The sequence below is a fragment of the Oncorhynchus clarkii genome, chromosome 33, assembly GCF_045791955.1.
Source record: "Oncorhynchus clarkii lewisi isolate Uvic-CL-2024 chromosome 33, UVic_Ocla_1.0, whole genome shotgun sequence".
NCBI lineage: Eukaryota > Metazoa > Chordata > Actinopteri > Salmoniformes > Salmonidae > Oncorhynchus > Oncorhynchus clarkii.
Genome location: NC_092179.1, coordinates 29,998,893 through 30,005,192, shown reverse-complemented (window position 1 = coordinate 30,005,192; position 6,300 = coordinate 29,998,893).

Below are 6,300 nucleotides of genomic sequence, written 5' to 3'. Positions count from 1 at the left end.
TGACCTGTCTTCCTCTACCCGTACCCTCCCTAGTCCGAACCTAACATCTGACCTGTTTTCCTCTACCCGTACCCTCCCTAGTCCGAACCTAACATCTGACCTGTCTTCCTCTACCCGTACCCTCCCTAGTCCCAACCTAACATCTGACCTGTCTTCCTCTACCCGTACCCTCCCTAGTCCGAACCTAACATCTGACCTGTCTTCCTCCACCCGTACCCTCCCTATTCCCAACCTAACATCTGACCTGTCTTCCTCTACCCGTACCCTCCCTAGTCCGTACCTAACATCTGACCTGTCTTCCTCTACCCGTACCCTCCCTAGTCCCAACCTAACATCTGACCTGTCTTCCTCTACCCGTACCCTCCCTAGTCCGTACCTAACATCTGACCTGTCTTCCTCTACCCGTACCCTCCCTAGTCCCAACCTAACATCTGACCTGTCTTCCTCTACCCGTACCCTCCCTAGTCCGTAACTAACATCTGAGCTGTCTTCCTCTACCCGTACCCTCCCTAGTCCCAACCTAACATCTGACCTGTCTTCCTCTACCCGTACCCTCCCTAGTCCCAACCTAACATCTGACCTGTCTTCCTCTACCCGTACCCTCCCTAATCCGAAACTAACATCTGACCTGTCTTCCTCTACCCGTACCCTCCCTAGTCCGTACCTAACATCTGACCTGTCTTCCTCTACCCGTACCCTCCCTAGTCCCAACCTAACATCTGACCTGTCTTCCTCTACCTGTACCCTCCCTAGTCCGTACCTAACATCTGACCTGTGTTCCTCTACCCGTACCCTCCCTAGTCCGAACCTAACATCTGACCTGTCTTCCTCTACCCGTACCCTCCCTAGTCCCAACCTAACATCTGACCTGTCTTCCTCTACCCGTACCCTCCCTAGTCCGTACCTAACATCTGACCTGTCTTCCTCTACCCGTACCCTCCCTAGTCCCAACCTAACATCTGACCTGTCTTCCTCTACCCGTACCCTCCCTAGTCCGTACCTAACATCTGACCTGTCTTCCTCTACCCGTACCCTCCCTAGTCCGTACCTAACATCTGACCTGTCTTCCTCTACCTGTACCCTCCCTAGTCCGTACCTAACATCTGACCTGTGTTCCTCTACCTGTACCCTCCCTAGTCCCAACCTAACATCTGACCTGTCTTCCTCTACTTGTACCCTCCCTAGTCCGTACCTAACATCTGACCTGTCTTCCTCTACCTGTACCCTCCCTAGTCCGTACCTAACATCTGACCTGTCTTCCTCTACCCGTACCCTCCCTAGTCCGAACCTAACATCTGACCTGTCTTCCTCTACCCGTACCCTCCCTAGTCCGAACCTAACATCTGACCTGTCTTCCTCTACCCGTACCCTCCCTAGTCCGAACCTAACATCTGACCTGTCTTCCTCTACCCGTACCCTCCCTAGTCCCAAACTAACATCTGACCTGTCTTCCTCTACCCGTACCCTCCCTAGTCCGAACCTAACATCTGACCTGTCTTCCTCCACCCGTACCCTCCCTATTCCCAACCTAACATCTGACCTGTCTTCCTCTACCCGTACCCTCCCTAGTCCGTACCTAACATCTGACCTGTCTTCCTCTACCCGTACCCTCCCTAGTCCCAACCTAACATCTGACCTGTCTTCCTCTACCCGTACCCTCCCTAGTCCGTACCTAACATCTGACCTGTCTTCCTCTACCCGTACCCTCCCTAGTCCCAACCTAACATCTGACCTGTCTTCCTCTACCCGTACCCTCCCTAGTCCGTAACTAACATCTGAGCTGTCTTCCTCTACCCGTACCCTCCCTAGTCCCAACCTAACATCTGACCTGTCTTCCTCTACCCGTACCCTCCCTAGTCCCAACCTAACATCTGACCTGTCTTCCTCTACCCGTACCCTCCCTAATCCGAAACTAACATCTGACCTGTCTTCCTCTACCCGTACCCTCCCTAGTCCGTACCTAACATCTGACCTGTCTTCCTCTACCCGTACCCTCCCTAGTCCCAACCTAACATCTGACCTGTCTTCCTCTACCTGTACCCTCCCTAGTCCGTACCTAACATCTGACCTGTGTTCCTCTACCCGTACCCTCCCTAGTCCGAACCTAACATCTGACCTGTCTTCCTCTACCCGTACCCTCCCTAGTCCCAACCTAACATCTGACCTGTCTTCCTCTACCCGTACCCTCCCTAGTCCGTACCTAACATCTGACCTGTCTTCCTCTACCCGTACCCTCCCTAGTCCCAACCTAACATCTGACCTGTCTTCATCTACCCGTACCCTCCCTAGTCCGTACCTAACATCTGACCTGTCTTCCTCTACCCGTACCCTCCCTAGTCCGTACCTAACATCTGACCTGTCTTCCTCTACCTGTACCCTCCCTAGTCCGTACCTAACATCTGACCTGTGTTCCTCTACCTGTACCCTCCCTAGTCCCAACCTAACATCTGACCTGTCTTCCTCTACTTGTACCCTCCCTAGTCCGTACCTAACATCTGACCTGTCTTCCTCTACCTGTACCCTCCCTAGTCCGTACCTAACATCTGACCTGTCTTCCTCTACCCGTACCCTCCCTAGTCCGAACCTAACATCTGACCTGTCTTCCTCTACCCGTACCCTCCCTAGTCCGAACCTAACATCTGACCTGTCTTCCTCTACCCGTACCCTCCCTAGTCCGAACCTAACATCTGACCTGTCTTCCTCTACCCGTACCCTCTCTAGTCCGAACCTAACATCTGACCTGTCTTCCTCCACCCGTACCCTCCCTAGTCCCAACCTAACATCTGACCTGTCTTCCTCTACCTGTACCCTCCCTAGTCCGTACCTAACATCTGACCTGTGTTCCTCTACCCGTACCCTCCCTAGTCCGAACCTAGCATCTGACCTGTCTTCCTCTACCCGTACCCTCCCTAGTCCCAACCTAACATCTGACCTGTCTTCCTCTACCCGTACCCTCCCTAGTCCGTACCTAACATCTGACCTGTCTTCCTCTACCCGTACCCTCCCTAGTCCCAACCTAAAATCTGACCTGTCTTCCTCTACCCGTACCCTCCCTAGTCCCAACCTAACATCTGACCTGTCTTCCTCTACCCGTACCCTCCCTAGTCCGTACCTAACATCTGACCTGTCTTCCTCTACCCGTACCCTCCCTAGTCCCAACCTAACATCTGACCTGTCTTCCTCTACCCGTACCCTCCCTAGTCCTTACCTAACATCTGACCTGTCTTCCTCTACCCGTACCCTCCCTAGTCCCAACCTAACATCTGACCTGTCTTCCTCTACCCGTACCCTCCCTAGTCCGTACCTAACATCTGACCTGTCTTCCTCTACCCGTACCCTCCCTAGTCCGTACCTAACATCTGACCTGTCTTCCTCTACCCGTACCCTCCCTAGTCCCAACCTAACATCTGACCTGTCTTCCTCTACCCGTACCCTCCCTAGTCCGTACCTAACATCTGACCTGTCTTCCTCTACCCGTACCCTCCCTAGTCCCAACCTAACATCTGACCTGTCTTCCTCTACCCGTACCCTCCCTAGTCCGAACCTAACATCTGACCTGTCTTCCTCCACCCGTACCCTCCCTAGTCCGTACCTAATATCTGACCTGTCTTCCTCTACCCTTACCCTCCCTAGTCCGAACCTAACATCTGACCTGTCTTCCCTAATGCCTTAACAGATATGGTTTTCCATCAAATATGAATGACACATAATGGAGCTTAATCAAAGCATTTCATAGGCCTATACCCATAACATCACTTACGCCACATCTCACAAACAGAATGCTACTCTGTATGTATAAAACCCACCTGTGTCACTCAAGATAACCAGAAGAGGGTGCCATTGTGAAGAATCAAGAAATCTAATTCAGAATGCCTAATTTACAGACAATCAATCACTTATCACCAATGTCAGGCATCACACAATGATAGCACTATCAAACTCAATAAAATATTTAAAGGCAGCACTCTTAAGGATCGTACCCTTTTTTTCCCCAATTTTTGCCTAAATTGACATACCCAAATCTAACTGCCTGTAGCTCAGGACCTGAAGCAAAGATATGCATATTCATGATACCATTTGAAAGGAAACACTGGGAAATTTGTGGAAATGTGAAATTAATGTAGGAGAATATAACACATTGGATATGGTAAAAAACAATACAACCCCCCCCTCCCCCCCAAAGTTGTTTTCCTTCATCATTTTCACAGTCTAGCTGTACTTTAGATTTTGGCCACCAGGTGGCAGCAGTCTGTGTGCAAAGTTTCAGACTTATCCAGGGAAAAATGACATTACTGCACAATATTTTGTATCAATTCGGAAAGGTTTGTATGTGAGTAGGCCTGGTTTGGTTCAGGATAGCCATGGTTTTGCTCAGGGTAGTCAGGGTCATCAAGGTAGTCAGAGTTTGGTTCGCAATGGTCCTCAGAGAGAATCAGTTGACTTACGTATCTCAGCTTGACTTTCGGACCAACAGTCTGGTATAGATACACAGTCACTATAAACTGAAGGACCTGTTTAACATCAACAACAACAACAAACTAACTGAAAAACATGTCAATCAAGACAAATGTGAACAGCTGAGTAGTGTGTGTGTGTGTGTGTGTGTGTGTGTGTGTGTGTGTGTGTGTGTGTGTGTGTGTGTGTGTGTTTGTTTGTGTGTGTGCGCGTGTGCGCAAGTGTGTGTGCATGTGTCGGTGTGTTTGTGTGCGTGTCTGTGTGTTACCTGAATGTTAAGCAGGACATTCTAACCAAGAGAGACTTTGTAATTTCTTCAAACGATCATCTTTATTTAATAAGAATTGCAATAATGAAGCTGGTCGAGAGCTCAACGGTACAGAAAAAACAGAGGTCCTATATAGCAGACCTAGAAATTCTTAGTCATGGCTGGTTCCACCCCTCCCATGCAGATCGGGGCATCATAAGCTAACTTGGGTTCATCTTGTGGTTATGTTCACCGGGTGTTGTTACCCTGTACCCTGGCTTAGATTCTCAGAAACAAAAAGTATTAGAAACAATAGGGGTTTATTTTGTTTCTCAGGCTCTCTCTATCTCGGCTCACACCATGTCCTTGACTATACCCACAGACCAGCTGCAGGGAGCTAGAGGGGAACCATCCCTTTACAGAAGCACAGCATTTGTAGTTATGAAAGTCTCTTACTATTGTTAAGCATATAATTCAACAATCAATATTCAACAAAGCAGGTAAATACGTAATATTTCCCTTACAGTTTTCACACATCAAAGTTCCTGTAGATTGTTAAAACAGGATCTCACATACTGCAGTTGCACCCAAACGGCTCTTATCTGTATGCCCAGACCCATGACTAAGTCACACAAGACAAGCCTATACTAAAATATAACAATGGATAAATATCCAAGTAAAAACAGCATAGTATGTTCAATTAAACAACATGGTAGTTAATTCAATCATTTCCTCTATAATGGTTACATAAGACAGGTTTCTTAAGGCAAAAACAATAGTAGGGTGGTTAGTCGGGGTGGATAAGTGGGCATATAACATGAACGTCTAGCAACCCCAAGGTTGCGTGTTTGAATCTCATCACAGAAAACTTTAGCAACTTTGCAATTACTTTTTAGCTACGTTGCAACTACTTATCAAGTTAGCTAACCCTTCCCCTAACCCGTTTAGCTAACCCTTCCCCTAACCTGTGTAGCTAACCCTTCCCCTAACCCGTGTAGCTAACCCTTTTAGCTAACCCTTCCCATAACCCTTTTAGCTAAAACTTCCCCTAACCCGTTTAGCTAACCCTTCCCCTAACCTGTGTAGCTAACCCTTCCCCTAACCCGTGTAGCTAACCCTTTTAGCTAACCCTTCCCCAAACCCTTTTAGCTAACCCTTCCCCAAACCCTTTTAGCTAATCCTTCCCCTAACCCTTCCCCTAACCCTTTTATCTAACCCATCCCCTAACCCTTCCCCTAACCCTTTTAGCTAACCCTTTTAGCTAAACCTTCCCCTAACCCTTCCCCTAACCCTTTTAGCTAACCCTTTTAGCTAACCCTTCCCCTAACCCTTTTAGCTAACCCTTCCCCTAACCCTTCCCCTAACCCTTTTAGCTAACCCTTTTAGCTAACCCTTCCCCTAACCCTTCCCCTAACCCTTTTAGCTAACCCTTGTAGCTAACCCTTCCCCTAACCCTTTTAGCTAACCCTTCCCCTAACCCTTCCCCTATCCCTTTTAGCTAACCCTTTTAGCTAACCCTTCCCCTAACCCTTTTAGCTAACCCTTCCCCTAACCCTTCCAGCTAACCCTTTTAGCTAACCCTTCCCCTAACCCTTAAG